This window comes from Amphibalanus amphitrite, unplaced genomic scaffold (assembly GCF_019059575.1).
Source record: "Amphibalanus amphitrite isolate SeventyFive unplaced genomic scaffold, NRLGWU_Aamphi_draft 000552F_arrow, whole genome shotgun sequence".
Lineage (NCBI taxonomy): Eukaryota > Metazoa > Arthropoda > Thecostraca > Balanomorpha > Balanidae > Amphibalanus > Amphibalanus amphitrite.
In genome coordinates, this window is record NW_024882046.1 from 24,343 (window position 1) to 40,291 (window position 15,949).

Below are 15,949 nucleotides of genomic sequence, written 5' to 3' on the forward strand. Positions count from 1 at the left end.
ATCAGACGTACCCTTGAGGCACTTTTGACGCGCCCCGTCCTTTAAGGGCCGATTAAGGGGTAAGGGGTAAGTTGCACACATCTGGAACCCGAGGCTGCGGCTAGATATTGACCCGGGGAATCGATTGCGACTCTTATTTTGGCGATCAGACGAACCCTTGAGGGCGTTTTGACGCGCCCCTTCCTTTAAGGGCCGATTAAGGGGTAAGGGGTAAGTTGCACACATCTGGAACCCGAGGCTGCGGCTAGATATTGACCCGGGGAATCGATTGCGACCCTTATTTTGGCGATCAGACGAACCCTTAAGGGCGTTTTGACGCGCCCCTTCCTTTAAGGGCCGATTAAGGGGTAAGGGGTAAGTTGCACACATCTGGAACCCGAGGCTGCGGCTAGATATTGACCCGAGGAATCGATTGCAACCCTTATTTTGGCGATCAGACGAACCCTTAAGGCACTTTTGACGCGCCCCTTCCTTTAAGGGCCGATTAAGGGGTAAGGGGTAAGTTGCACACATCTGGAACCCGAGGCTGCGGCTAGATATTGACCCGGGGAATCGATTGCGACCCTTATTTTGGCGATCAGACGAACCCTTGAGGCACTTTTGACGCGCCCCTTCCTTTGAGGGCCGATTAAGGGGTAAGGGGTAAGTTGCACACATCTGGAACCCGAAGCTGCGGCTAGATATTGACCCGAGGAATCGATTGCGACCCTTATTTTGGCGATCAGACGAACCCTTGAGGCACTTTTGACGCGCCCCGTCCTTTAAGGGCCGATTAAGGGGTAAGGGGTAAGTTGCACACATCTGGAACCCGAGGCTGCGGCTAGATATTGACCCGGGGAATCGGTTGCGAACCTTATTTTGGCGATCAGACGAACCCTTGAGGCACTTTTGACGCGCCCCTTCCTTTAAGGGCCGATTAAGGGGTAAGGGGTAAGTTGCACACATCTGGAACCCGAGGCTGCGGCTAGATATTGACCCGGGGAATCGATTGCGACCCTTATTTTGGCGATCAGACGAACCCTTGAGGGCGTTTTGACGCGCCCCTTCCTTTAAGGGCCGATTAAGGGGTAAGGGGTAAGTTGCACACATCTGGAACCCGAGGCTGCGGCTAGATATTGACCCGAGGAATCGATTGCGACCCTTATTTTGGCGATCAGACGAACCCTTGAGGCACTTTAGACGCGCCCCGTCCTTTAAGGGCCGATTAAGGGGTAAGGGGTAAGAGCTAGGGCCAAATAAAGGTCATATTCTTGCTCCGCGTCCCCCAATTGACCTAACATGAGTTTTTTTAAGCGATTCTGAATCCGACGCTGTATTCGTTGCTGTTGCTGACGCTAACTTCACGGACATTGTTAAGGGACAGTTTTGGGGTGTTTTGTTATATAACTCAAGAAGGGTTGGAGAAAGAAGCATCAAATTGTCAGCATTTTATGTGGAATTTGGTGCTTTACATGTCTGCCACGTTAAAGTTTTTAAGATTTATACCTGCATATTATTTTTTATCATTTTTCATCACTGTCCCTTAGCACCACAATGTGGGGTGTTAAGGGACACCTATATTATTCCAAGAAATGGTCATCAAATGCCCACAATTGGGGTGTGGAAGGGCACACAATTTATTTATTGAAATGTTTTGCATATTCTGTCACAAAACAAGTCAGGTTCATTTACCACTAATGACCTTTTTAGCCAATTACGTGTAATGCAGTTTACGCTTGTGGAAAAAGTGCTAATTATAAGGTAAACAGAACCAAAAAGTACCCTTCTGTCATCAATAAAAACCCATGTTGAAGCTAGTCACTTGTCATTATGTTGCCCTCTTTGTTTTAGCCTTTTTATGACGACATCACATTTACCTACATCAGTCTCCATTGACCCATCATTGTAAAAGAGAGTGTTGAGATGTTTTGTTACATAACTTAAGATGTGTTAGAGATAAAAGCATGAACTTGCCAGCATTTTATGTGGAATTTGGTGTTTTCCATGCCTACTTAATTAAATTATATTTAGATATTATTTTTTATTTTTTATTCCCTGTCCCTTAGCACCCCACGTCCACCTCAAAATATGCATATATCCGGAAAAGAGGAAGAGGATGATAAATGAATGGGTGGATTTGCACAAGTTTTTCAGGAAACATGTGCAATACATGTGACAATACACCTATGCATTCATTTTCCCTGTACACCCACTAGTTTATGTGGTACACACAAAGTTTTGGAGATGTTTCAATTTTGTGAAAATGTAGCATGATTTTCAAATCCATTTTTGAACCAAATCACTTGCATGAAAAACCATACCATTTTCTCCTATGGTCAAGAGCAAAACAGTGTCAACTACCACACTGAACTTTTTATTGAACCTTCTCAAATTAGAAAGTTAATATGACTCAAAGTTTTTCCCATGCAACTGTCCCTTAACACCCCACTGTCCCTTAACACCCCCTTTTACGGTAGCCTCCAGAGAGTTGGGAGTTGGTTGGGAGGTCCAAATTTATCTGGAGGCTCTGCGCCAGCCCGCGCCCGCTGTGCGCTGGTCTAGCCACCTGGTGGTAACATGTGTCACTAGTGTTAGGGTGACCTGCCGAGAGCGCGTGAGCGCCTCGAGTGACCGCCGGCTGTGCCGGCATTGTGTGTGTTGGCGCCGTGCTGTGCGCATCCGTCTGCTCGTCCGGCTGCAATAGAGTGTCTCGCTGAAGCTCGGGTGTCTACTACTGGCGTGGTGGCAGCGCCTTTGCCCACCTCTCCTAGTGCCACGCAAGACATTGCTTCTCCTTTGCAAGGATCAGCGAGCTTTGCTCAATCTGCATCGCCAGCGCTCTACGCACCGGACTTGGAGCCAAGATGGCGGGCGTTCGTGCCCCGAAGCAGTGGTCACTGACGAAAGACGAGACAATTACGTCATTCGAGAGTTGGCGCCAAAACCTGCTCTATACCCTGTCGCTCGATAGTATTTTCGCAAAGTTTCTCGAGCAGGGAGTCGTGTGGCAAAAGAAGACGGCTGACTGTCCGACACGTGGCTTCTCCGACGACAGCTCGAACGTCCCCGCCTCCAGTCGTCTCACCGCCGCTCAGAAGACAGTCCAGCTCGAGCTCATGTTAGGGCAGATTGCCAATTTCTGCCCGATCATCGCTCGCAACTCCATTGTGAAAAACTCCACGTCGCTGCAGCAGATCTGGCAGTCAATCCGGCTTCACTTTGGATTCCAGTCATCAGGCTCTCATTTGCTTGATTTCGCTGCAATTCAGCTGCAATCTGACGAACGACCGGAGGATCTGTTCCAGCGGCTTATGGCGTTCGCCGAGGACAATTTGCTGAAGTCCGACCATGACGTCACTCATCACGGCCTCCTGCCGTCGTCGGATGAGGACATGTCGCCATCTCTGGAGAACTTCATCGTCCTACACTGGCTCTCGCTACTGCATCCGCGCCTTCCGGCCCTCGTCAAGCAGCGTTACGGCCCGGAGTTGCGAACCCGTACCCTGGCATCTCTGAAGCCGGAAATCAGTCAGTCTATCGACTCTCTTCTCGCTGAGCTGCAGTCTGGAGAACACGCGCAAGTTTTGCGTTCTGCAATCGCCAGTTTCCAGCAAGTTCGCCCCCGCAATCAGCTGGCTGGATCCGCCTCTGCGGGCCGGCCAGCGGCCGTGCCCGCCGGCGGTCGGCCCGCGCCGGCTGCCGGCCGCTCCGCCCCTGCGCTCGGCGGCGGCCGGTCCGGTTCGGCTGACCTGTCTGGGGGTGAGCGGCGCGGCGGCCGCGGTCAGCGTTCGCGTACATGTGCACTCTGCGTGGCGGCCGGTCGTCCGGGTGCCGACTCGCACTTTTTGAGTCGCTGCCGCTTCTTGCCCATCGAGGATCGTCGCTTCATGGCTGGCGTACGTCTCATCGCCGGATGCGACGACCTCTGTGAGGACTTGGACTCTGAGGGTGCATCTCGCCTCTCACAGACGGACTCTGACAACCAGGTATGTGTTGCCTCTAGTGATGAGGTAGATACGTATTCAGAGCTTGAGATGGGCAGTTGCACTAAACCCGAGTCTTCATCTACTGGTGTGATTGACTATGGTCATGATTCAGCTGTCAATGAGGTCAATGAGTGTGTTCGTGACAATATCAATGATTCGTCCGATGTTCCCGCGCGTCGCATCCAGCCCGAGCCTTCGCCGTTTTTACCCGTGCACTGTGGGTCGGTCCCTCTCCGCCTGACTCTCGACTCGGGCGCGGAAATTAACTTGATTCGTGACACAGTAGCCGTTTTAGTCGGAGCCCCTATCTCAAAGACGACTCAGAATGCCTTTCAGGCTGATGGTCACTCTAAGCTCAACGTAATTGGAGAAACAACTCTGATATTGCATCGTGGCTCCCTTGAGATGACCCTTCAGGCTCTGGTGGTTCAGGACCTTGACGTCGAGGTCCTTGCCGGCACTCCCTTTATGTCCCGAAACGATGTGTCTGTGCGGCCCGCGGATGGCTCGGTATCCATCGGAGGTGACGTCATCTTCCTCTACCGTGCCCGTTCTCATGTCTCCAACCAGCCCTCTCCACGTCCTGCGAGCTGTTTGATCCGCTCTCCATCTCGGTCAGTAACTCTGTGGCCCGGTGACTTCATCGAGCTGGAGGTTGCTGACATAGACCGTGACGTCGCCGTGTCCGTCGAGCCGTGGGCCTCCTCTCCCGTCCAGGATCCTGGGTCCGGTCCATGGCCTAGTCCAGCTGTTACCGCTGTGGTTGACGGCAAAATTCGTGTGCCAAACAACACCGGCTCACCTCTTAGGCTGCAGAAAAACTCTCATTTCTGCAAAATATTTTCCGTATCGTCACCACCCGTGATCTCTCCGGCGCCAGCTTGCTCTCCGGCACCTCCACAGTCTCCGCCGGACTCCTCAGCCACTCTGGTGTCCATTGATCCTCATGGACTGCTTTCGGACTCTGTAAGGGCCGAGTTTGCTGCTACTATCGCGCAGTATGACTCGGTGTTTGAGCCTGTTTTCCCTGGCTACAACGGCGCTGTTGGAGACATTCACGGAACTGTGAACATCGGCGCGGTCCAACCTCCTCAGCGCAGAGGCCATTTGCCTCAGTATAACCGTCAGCGGCTGTCTGAACTTCAGTCGAAGTTCGACGAACTGGAGGCCCTCGGTGTCGTCAGAAAGCCTGAGGATGTTGGCGTGGCGGTGGAATATGTCCACCCCTTCTTTCTGGTAAAAAAGCCTAGCGGCGGAAGTCGCCTCGTCACAGATTTCACCACTGTAGGTCGCTTTTGTAAGCCTCAGCCCTCGCTGCTCCCGGACGTTGAGTCCACCTTACGCATTATTGGTAGCTGGAAGTACATCATCGTGACCGACTTGACGAAGGCATACTTCCAGGTGCCCTTGGCACGCTCGAGTCTGAAGTACTGCGGGGTGGTTACACCATTCAAAGGTGTTCGTGTATACACCCGCTGTGCCATGGGATTGCCTGGTTCGGAATCGGCTCTGGAGGAACTCATGAGCCGTGTTCTCGGTGACCTCATCCAGGATGGCAAGGTCGCCAAAATCGCTGACGACCTCTTTTGTGGCGGTGCCACACCTGGGGAGGCGCTCGAGATGTGGCGCCTGGTTCTACAGGCACTCGACCACTGGGTCTTTCTCCCTCAAAGACGGTCATCTGCCCTCGCTCCGTCACCATTCTCGGCTGGGTCTGGTCTGACGGTCAGCTTTCTGCCAGTCCGCACCGTGTTTCGACACTGACCTCCGCGGAACCCCCTCGCACGGTAAAGAACCTTCGTAGCTTTATCGGTGCTTACAAGGTTCTCAGCAGAGTCGTGAAGGGGACGGCACACTACATGTCTCCGCTGGACGCAGTTTGTGCCGGCCGCGAGTCATCTGAGGTGATCGTGTGGACAGACGAGCTGTTATCCACCTTCCAGCGGGCTCAGTCGGCCCTGCAGCATCACCGTGCCGTCGTTATACCGCGCCCTTCGGACGATCTCTGGATTGTCACTGACGGGTCCAGCAAACTTCACGGTATCGGTGCGACGCTGTATGTGACGCGGCAGGGGCGTACCATGCTAGCTGGCTTTTTCAGCGCACAGCTACGCAAACACCAGATCAACTGGCTTCCATGTGAAATCGAGGCTCTCGCTATCGCCACGGCGGTAAAGCACTTTGCACCTTTTATTAGCCAGGCCTCAACTCACGTCTGTGTGCTAACCGACAGCAAGCCTTGCGTGCAGGCATTCGATAAGCTGGGCCGCGGGGAATTTTCTGCGAGTCCTCGTGTATCTACATTCCTTTCGACCATCAGTCGCTATTGCATATCTGTGCGCCACCTCGCAGGCTCTGCGAACCTTCCCAGTGACTTCTCGAGCAGAAATGCCCCTCCATGTCTCGATGCAGCGTGCCAGATTTGTTCATTTGTGTCTCGCATGGAGGAGGCCACAGTCCGCCATATTTCTGTCAGTGACGTCATGTCTGGATCGTGCCGTCTGCCCTTCACAGGGCGCCAGTCATGGCTCACGATCCAACAGGATTGTGCAGATTTGCGTCGCACCAAGGCTCACCTATCTCAGGGCACGCGGCCTTCACGGAAACAGACTAAAATCCGTGACGTCAAACGGTATCTGCAGACCGTCTCCATCGCTAGAGATGGTCTGCTGGTTGTCAAACGTGACGAACCTTTCTCTCCGTCCAGAGAGCTCATAGTTGTCTCCCGTCAGGTGGCTGCTGGTCTCCTGTGTGCGTTGCACATAAAACTCCAACATCCTACTCAGCATCAACTGAAACAGGTGTTCTCACGCTACTTTTATGTGCTCGATTTGGATGCACATCTGGCAAGGTTATATGCCAGCTGTCATTCTTGTGCCGCGCTGAAAAAGCTCACTTTGCCGCTCGTGGAGAGCTCCACATCCCCTCCCCCAGCCGTGGGAGTATCATATGCCGCAGACATCATGCACCATGAGCGTCAGTTGATTTTAGTAGTTCGTGAAACCGTCACATCGCACACACTCACTTGTTTTGTCAGTGATGAGCGTGCTGCTACCATTGAAGCAGCTTTAATCTCTCTCTGCTTGTGTCTGCGAGCTGTTGACGGGCCTCCTGTCACGGTGCGCGTTGATCCAGCTCCATGTTTCGTCTCTCTGTCCTCCAGTGACGCCCTCAAGAAGGTTGGCATCCGCTTGGAGGTCGGTCGTGTGCATAACAAGAACAAGAACCCGTCCGCTGAACATGCCATCGGCGAGCTGCGCAGTGAGTTAAGGCGCATCAATCCTGATGGCGGCGCGATCTCACTGGCGACCCTGGCTATCGCCACTTCGCGTCTGAACTCCCGCCTTCGTCTCGGTGGTATGTCCTCATTCGAAATGTTCTATGCGCGTGATCAGTACACGCTTTCCGCTCTCAGCATCTCCGACCGTGAGCTTATCGCTCAGCGCTATGCGTCTAGAGTCCAAAATCATCCATATGATTACAAGTCAAAGTCTCGTACTCATCGCCGTGTGCCCCCTGTGCAGCCTGCCCCCGGCGATCTGATTTACCATGCCGGAGACCGCGACAAAACTAGAGCTCGTCCTCGATATCTGGTCACGGCTGTTGATGGTGAATGGTGCTCTGTTCGTAAGTTCGCTTGCTCGCAACTCCGTTCCAAAGAGTACCAGTTCCGTCTGAGTGAGTGCCTGCTCGTGCCCTGTGCTGTGGAGGAGCTGGAGCCCGTTTCTGGTGACGAGTCATCAGATGACGATACTACCCCTCCTGCAGCTGATTCATCGTCCCCTATTCCTGCTGAGATCGCCATCGTTCCCACACCTCGTCAGCCTGTCTCTGGGGTGCCGACGTCCTCTCTACCTGCTCCGCTACCCCCTCCCCCTGCTCCGCCGTCCCTGGCCGCCGGCCGCCCGCGACGTCAAACTAGATTACCGGGTCATTTGAAAGATTATGTAGTGTCCCTCCGTTAGTTCCCTGCAATGCTATGAACCGATGCCTTGTTTTGCGTTTATTCTGTTATTTACTCAATCACGCATTTCTTTGTTACTTATTTGCGCCTGTGTCTAGTTAGCGTTGTCTGCGTTTGCATTTTGCAGTATGTTCTTGTGCAATGTTGCACCTGTATTTTGAGAAGGGTTTCTTTTATTTACTAAGAAAAAAAGTGGTCACGCCAGCCCGCGCCCGCTGTGCGCTGGTCTAGCCACCTGGTGGTAACATGTGTCACTAGTGTTAGGGTGACCTGCCGAGAGCGCGTGAGCGCCTCGAGTGACCGCCGGCTGTGCCGGCATTGTGTGTGTTGGCGCCGTGCTGTGCGCATCCGTCTGCTCGTCCGGCTGCAATAGAGTGTCTCGCTGAAGCTCGGGTGTCTACTACTGGCGCTGGTCTACAATTATGGCGCACATGTGACAATCACGAATGTAAGCAAAGGACTTTTGACTGATTATTTTACAACTTGAATGAAAAGAAAATTACATTGCTATAATTTTGTTAATCTTTCTTCATATAATTGAAAACGAATTTTGCGTTTCAAGAGAGAACAATCGTCATTCTTTTGGTGTCTGTGATGCCAATCTCCAGAAATCTCCAGATTGCGTTCCAGCGGCTCCAGTGAAACCTCTGGTAGAGCCTCCAGTCAAGAATTTCTACTGGAGGCGCTGGAACCAGGGTATATAGAACAACGCTGGAACAGGCCCCAAGTTGCCCCAAAAACGCCGAAGTGATTGCTTATTGAAGTGAAGCATTCACCGGAATACCATATGTGAAGGAAACCCTTTAGTATTTCCTTTACATGGGATCTCATAATAACCCGGTTTACATAGCATATTTGACGAGGCTCTAGCTCGTTAATTTGGCGATAATTTCGACGCAGTTGTCTTCAAATATTTAGAGGGAATCATTTTGTAAATTGTTAAGCACCATTGGCATCTTTTGCAACATCACGGACGGAGATATAAGCTTGCAACAAACCCTATGTAAACGCGTCTGATGTCCGTAAATCGCAGAGGCATGGGCGTCGCCACCACTACGGACACTACGGACAGTGTCCGTACAAGTTTTGGAAGGTCCCAAAACTTGTACGGAATGTCCGTACAAGTTTCGACGACCGAAAGTGAGCTTTTTGGCTTGCATCATATTCAAATTACAAATGCCGTAAAAGCATTATCAATATTGCTATTTTTCTTGAAAGTATTCAGGATATGTATCGAGAGTACATGAACCTCCCGGCTCCACGAATCAAACTATTAAAACAGTTACATTAAAGGCGTACCGGTTCATGTACTCTCGATACAATACTTGTCCATTTATAACTACAATATTCAGGATGTTTAAGTTTTGACAAGGAAGGTTCAAGGAAGCAGTCTTTATCACATTTTTTCGATGCACATCTACCAGCTCAATGACTTGTTCTCTTTCAAATGCATTTGTAGATTAGGTGCCGATCGATTCCAGATGATCGCACAAGGTTGAAAGAATTCGCCTAACACTGCGGAGCAGTTGGCAGGGGACCTCCCTCTAGCCCTGACACTCTCCTTGTTGAGCAGCAAGAAATACGGAAGGGCAAAATCAGCAGACTGAAACTGACTAGACCGGGTCGAACCGAACTGAACAGAGTAGGGTGAGGGTAAAGGGCAGGGATGTAAAAATCGAAGACAGGCCGGGGTTGCTAGGGAGAAAAGAGAATGAAGGGCATACGAGTATATGAATGGTTTTGAAGATCATGGACCGCTCACTCGTCAGGAAAAGAAGGGCACGACATGCAAGGGCATTGACGAATGGGAAGGGACTACCTAGCTGGGGCATCAGATGGAGAAGGCGCTGGGTCGGGCGGGGCACGGGAATCGACAGGGCGAAGGACAGGACAAAGATCAGGTAGGGATGGTAGAGTAGGGTAGGAGATATGCAGGGGATATAGGACATGACATATGCAGGACAGGAAGCAGACAAAACCAGGCACAGGCAAGATAATGCACAGGATAGATCAGATGCAGAAATATCAAACACTGGGCACAGGAAATGACGGTAGGTATAAAGTACGAGACAGAGCACGCCTTTGCCATGGACAACAGGACAGGGGACAGCGCGGGGCACATGGAGCAGAGCACAGGAAGGACACCTACACAGGGGAGGACAGAGCTCAGATAGGAAAGGACTCAGTAATACAAGGGCCTGTGAAAAAGAAGACTATGTCCTTCAATATGGCCATGTGAAGAGATCAAATATCGCTCTAATGTGGGTCCCACAAATGTCACATTCATGCTAATCAGAAACAAGTACCTAGGTATCGTTATTTGGAGAACACAAGTGTTTCCCATCGAGCGGGCCCAAGCGACGTGGGGCGATATTCTAATACGGGGAAACCGTAATCGAAAGAATGAAGAAAAAACCGAAAGTGCTACTAACGTTAGTGAAAATGATGTTCGTGTTGTTGTTCATAATGAGCACAAAGTTTGAAACTTCGAGTTAGAACTGTCAACTGACTGGGCTCAGCGATCGCTGTCCCGACATTCTCCAAGGCATGTCCTGGAGCCCTCAGAGGTCGACGCAGGCTCTCAGAGTCAGGTGGGGCCCTCAAAATTCTACTAGGGACCCTTAGAGGCCGGACTTAGGCCCTCAGAGGCACATGCAAGGCTAGGCACTCATAAGCAATGAATAGGTCCTTCCGAGGCAGGTTTGGGCTCCCGTGAGCTGGAATGGGGCATCAAGAACTGCATGGGAGTTAGAGAGCTCAGCTGCGTTGGACCCCTAAAAGTCGGCGTGGGCTCCTAAATGTCGCCTGGAAGCTCGAGATATCTGTGTAGCGGTCTTCAAAGGTTTATAATAGGCCCGCCCCTCGCTAGCCAGGGAGGGCCCTCAGAGGCCAACAAAGACTCGCAGGAGCTAACGCTGAATGTAAGGGCCTGAAGTCATTTAAAACACCCAGTCATCAGGAAATAGACGTTTTTCTTTTTATTTTTGATGGGTCCATGGTTCAAGGAGCGCTTGCATATTTGTTTGCGATATGTGGATGTAGGAGGTTATGTAGACATAGGAGGTGTCTGCAAAAAGATATGTTTGATTCTCAGGTATTCTGGATTGGGGTGCTAGAACACATCCTGTACCCTATTATACGAGATAAACAGGAGTGCTTACCTACCTGCTCAAGCATTTCCTCATTCTACTGCATTTCGATAAGACAATTTACTCGTTACGTTAAAAGTGTCCCATTCATGATTCAAATTTGATTTAGGCTGTTCAAATTCAAATTTGATCTCTCGTTGAATACACCATGCAAAACGCATAACATTTGGTACACTGTAGTGAGATAACAGTATTGTTCATGGGGATGGGGTTAACACTTCTGACGAATGAGGAGACCGACATAATGTGTCCGTACAAGTTGGGGAGCCGTGGCGACGCCCCTGACTAAATCGTGATGTTAGCAACAGCAACGAATAATGCAGCGCCAGCGTCGGCTTCAGAATCGCTTCAAAAACTCATTTCAGGTCAGGCCGGGGACGGGGATCACGAATGTGACATAATATTTAATATTTTCCCCTAGCTCCCTTCCTTCATCCCTTAAAGGGACTATCCCACCTTTAACATGGGGTTTGAGTTGAGATAGCCAAGTTTGCGGCGAGGTTCAGAAACCACTATCTATCTAGGTTGCAACCCCCGCGGCCTCTTGGTGTTGAAGAAATTCGTTCCCTTCATTTGAAAATGGGCCTTGTACAAGGCCCTATCTTCAACATGGAGCGACCGTTAGTGTGACGTCACCTCGTTTAGTCATTCTGATTTAAATGGGTTTGTTCGTTGAAATATCGCTTAAAACTTGGTCTGAACTTTGTTGTGGTGCCTACAGAGTAAAAAGAATCAGCTTTATGACAGTAATGTGGCCTGGGGAAGGAGGTAATTTTGGGCTGTGACGTCACATATTTGAAAGTTTGTGTTTGGAATATGGGAAGCCTAAGATGTTTAATGAAAAATAAATGCCAGAACCGTGTTCCTGGTCATCCAATCTATTAAGTCGGACACAATTTAACTGGTTTTAACAACATTTTAGAAGGTGGGATAGTCCCTTTAACCCGGCAGTTGCTGCCTGCTGGGGTATTTCGCCACACACCGTTTGCTGGGGGGGGGGGGGCGTTAAACGCCCCCAGCCGATAACTCGAGACCCAATAGGCGTAGCGAAACGCACGAGGCGGCAAACGAAAGAACGCGACGAGACACTTCAGATGAGTACTTTAAAACCCGCGCCCCAGTGCACACAGCCGCTATCTGGGTTCAGAAGTGGTCAATACCCTAATTTTCGACAAATTTTAAAGCGTGATTTTCTTACATTTTCTGGTCGTAAATTGATCAGAGCGTATAGGGGAGAGTGGGGCAATGGCGACACCATAAGCATTTTGCTCAATAGCTTAGCTATTTGAAGCTATTTTATGGTGATTTTGACTGTGGTTATAGCCAAAGGAATAGGCTTTCAGATAGCACCCAGTTTTAGTATCTCAGATCACTTATGACAGATTCAGAGCCTACGCGAAAATGTGGTGAAAAATGGAGGTGCAAAAAAGCGAGGGGTAATGCCGGCCACTAAGTGCAATAGCACAAAAAGTCGAAATATCGTCACTGGTATTCATCCTTACACCGTTCTTTCGATGGAAATTTAAGTGAGAATTAAGAAACGACAACTGTATTCAGCAGTTAACAGTACACGGCACTGCAACACAACACTGCACTCGCTGCAACACAACAGCGCGGCGCCAACAGAGCAGCAAACTAACACAACCGTAAACACAGCAAGCAAACTAACACAGCTGTAAACACAGCAACCCGAAACGTTGAGCTTTAACGACAGAAGTCACAAACAAAACCGCGTGGAGTCATTCCGGACACGTGTCCGGTATTACCCCGAGGTCAGCTTTATTTTAAGAAAGCAGGCAGCAGTCAAAGGCATTGCGCCGCAAACGCCTCACATCCAGCAGTCGCCTAAAAAAGGCTTAATTGAAGGTCATTGCAAAGCAGCACTTCTGAAAATGCGTTAACACATTTCACAGTTAGCAAATAGATACAACAAAAATTAAAAATCAGATACGAAAAACACATTTAACGCTATAAAAATGAAAATAATGGAGCTACCGTGGCAAACTTGCACCACGTGATAGAATGCCGCTCAACTGAAATGTTAACAACATCAGCTGATTAGTGATGGACAAAGTACTCACTAGAGATGGGTGGCCGGCATTACCCACCGTCCGCCATTGCCCCACTCTCCCCTAAAATATCATCCAGAAAAAAATATTACTCATTCTGGCACAGATTGGTGGGCTCCCAAAGTACACCGTTTTGCTTTACTCCGTGAGACCGAACTTGTGCTGCGAATTTCATGTAAATGTTGACGAGTCTCCTGCCATATTCTTCGCTTGAACATGCGTAAGTAAGATATCAGCTGAAAGGGGAAAATGTGCGGAATCCATTGGTAACAAAAGTGCATCTAAAAAACTTCCCACTCAGTTATTGTAAGCTAATTGTTGCACACTTGCACAAAGCAGAAGGGCTTGAGGATTTCAATATTTACATAGACCTACCAAAAAACGCACAGCGTGCTTCACATCGAGACAACGTCCATAACATCTACCGTACAATTGTGATTCATTTGCTGAAAAAATTAGGTCGGCATCACACTGCCGGCAAAAGTTATTGCAGTTTTAGTGACGCTAGGTCGCCGCCCGGCCGACCCCGATCAGGTCGGCCGGGCGGCGGCCGTGCAGCTGACGTCCGTACGGTTCGGGAGCCATGACCAATCAGCTGCGTGAGAGGAGCGCGGTCCGTCTATAATCGCTCCCGGCAGTTGCTTGTGCTGAGGGGTGCTCGACGCTCGTGTCGATTGCATTTGTTGGTTGTCGATTGTCGATTGACTTGTGGGTATACTTTCTGGTGACCAATAAATGCACGTCGTCTTAACTGAATGTAGTCTGATCAAATTCAATAAAGCAAAAAGACATCCAGCCAACAGAACATCGTAAGAATGTCCGATATGGTTGATAACATTCAGAGTTTTGGGGAGCAGCCATCGACCAGAATGAACCTTATTGGCTTTTGTATGTAACATTTGCATTGCTTTTGGAAAGTTTCAGTCAGATATCTTCAGAAATGGCAATGTTATCGGCTTTTGCATTTTACCGTAGTCGGTTAATCACAATTTTCGATATTGCAAAGGCAATTTCAGTACGTTCTTGACATCAAAAACCAAAACGAATAGCATCGTCGTGTTCCAGAGCTCAAATTGCATCCGATGCACATCTTTTTTGTTGAGAATGTTCAACTTCAAAATTTGGCCTTTCTGACCTCGCCGTGACCTGACCTTCATTTGTCGAATGGAAATAGTTTCGAATCGGACGACCCAGATGACATCATTTTTAGATGCTTTTGCCGAAATGGACCATTAAAGATGTGTCGCATGACCTTAAAAATGTATACATTTACTTCCATGACCTTTTCCATGACCTTTTGTGACCCATGACCTTTCCATGACCTTTTGTGACAAAGTTAGGTTTCGTTTGTCAGCTATTCCTATCAGAAGCCGTTTGAACTTTTAGTTTTTCTCAACAACAAAAGTTCAAAGTTCAAAGTTCAAAAGTTCTGAACTTTTAGTATTGAACGAGTAGTTTCGAAGACAGCAGGGAAGCTATGCAGAATCCCCTCCCGAGTCACCCACGTTATGGGATATACCCGTCATCCGCGGATTACAAGCAAAAATATTTTTACAGCAATGATGTATCAGCACGGATGCTCATACGTTCCCATATGTGACCTTACGGTTGACTTCACATACAATAAAAAATTCCTTGGCAAAATGTCAACTGGTTAATGAGTTATCGCATTTTGGCCACTTCCGAACTCAAATAGCGGCTGTGTGCAGTGGCGGTCCCAGCCAACTTCGCCCTAGTGGGGGGGGGGGGGGGGCATCCCAGTAAACATGCCGACGTCGGCCCAACGTCGGCTCAACCTCGGCCCGACATCGGCTGGATGTCGGATATGCCCGCATGTTCCGACGTCCAGCCGAAGTCCAGCCGACGTCGAGCCGACGTCGGGCCGAGGTCGTTTGCCTAGGTTGACGAGATCGTTTGTCGTTGGACCGACGGGGCAATTCCCATACGAATGAGCTAGCCACAAAAGAGCTAGTGTTGTTTGAACTAGCTCATTTGGGCTAGTGCCACAAAATAGCTAGTGCGATTGTACCTAGTCCCACAAAACAGCTAGGAGCAAAATGACTAGTGTTGTAAAGGGCTAGTAGATCATGCTCACGCGTAAATATGCGCTCACGCTGTACCTCTTCGGGATTTTATAAACAAAGTTCAGTTCAGATCAGATCGGTCACTAAAAAAGGTCGTAATATTGAAAAAGACAGAAACATACAGCTAAGATTTTATTCTCAAACGCTCATCGAAATGTCGTATCCAACTCCGCGAAGAAACTCCTGCCTGTCTATGATGTCTCCTGTGAGACGGCGAATGAGGACCTTAATTCGTTTAATTATATCGGCATAATTTTTCTCTTGTTTTTGAACTTCGTTTCCTGCTTTGAATTTGCAAAGTTCGGCAGCTTGCAGCGCTTCTTCTTTTTGAATCACGGCCAGACAACGCCAAAGTAACGGGTGTGGCGAGTCCACCATTCCTTGGATTGCCCTGTGCCACCCTTCAATTTTGTTGTTGGTCCTCGACATTCCCTCGTCGGTGCGAATCCCATGACATTCCACATGTCTTTTCCGAAATTTTTGTGCTCTCCTTTGCCCCCTCCGTCCCTGCCTCCCAATGTAGATATCTTCAAAGTAATTGTAATAGATAGGTATCTTCAAAGTTCTTTGCACCACTAGTTCTCCTTGGGATTAGCTCTTTTAAGTTACTAGCTATTTTAACATTAGCTTTTACATCACTAGCTCTTTTGTAGCACTAGCTCAAACGTACTAGCTCAACTGACACTAGCTCTTTTGTCGCTAGCTATTCCGACACGAG

The 15,949-nt window shown here is 49.4% G+C and overlaps 1 protein-coding gene across 12 annotated transcripts in view; it reads right to left on the minus strand.

The window, feature by feature from the left end:
• LOC122393749 (programmed cell death protein 6-like) overlaps window positions 1-15,949 on the minus strand; it is a 38,425-nt gene that overhangs the window by 18,155 nt on the left and 4,321 nt on the right. For 2 of the 12 annotated variants that reach the window (XM_043390056.1, XM_043390059.1), the window contains exon 1: window positions 15,177-15,217. The exons of 5 other annotated variants lie outside the window; for them this stretch is intronic. The gene's annotated coding sequence lies outside the window, so the exon portion shown is untranslated. Of the gene's footprint in view, window positions 1-2,455; window positions 2,473-8,653; window positions 8,678-15,108; window positions 15,132-15,176; window positions 15,218-15,949 lie in introns of those variants that run through there. 5 more of the 12 variants (XM_043390054.1, XM_043390058.1, XM_043390075.1 and 2 more) reach the window with 4 other exon arrangements.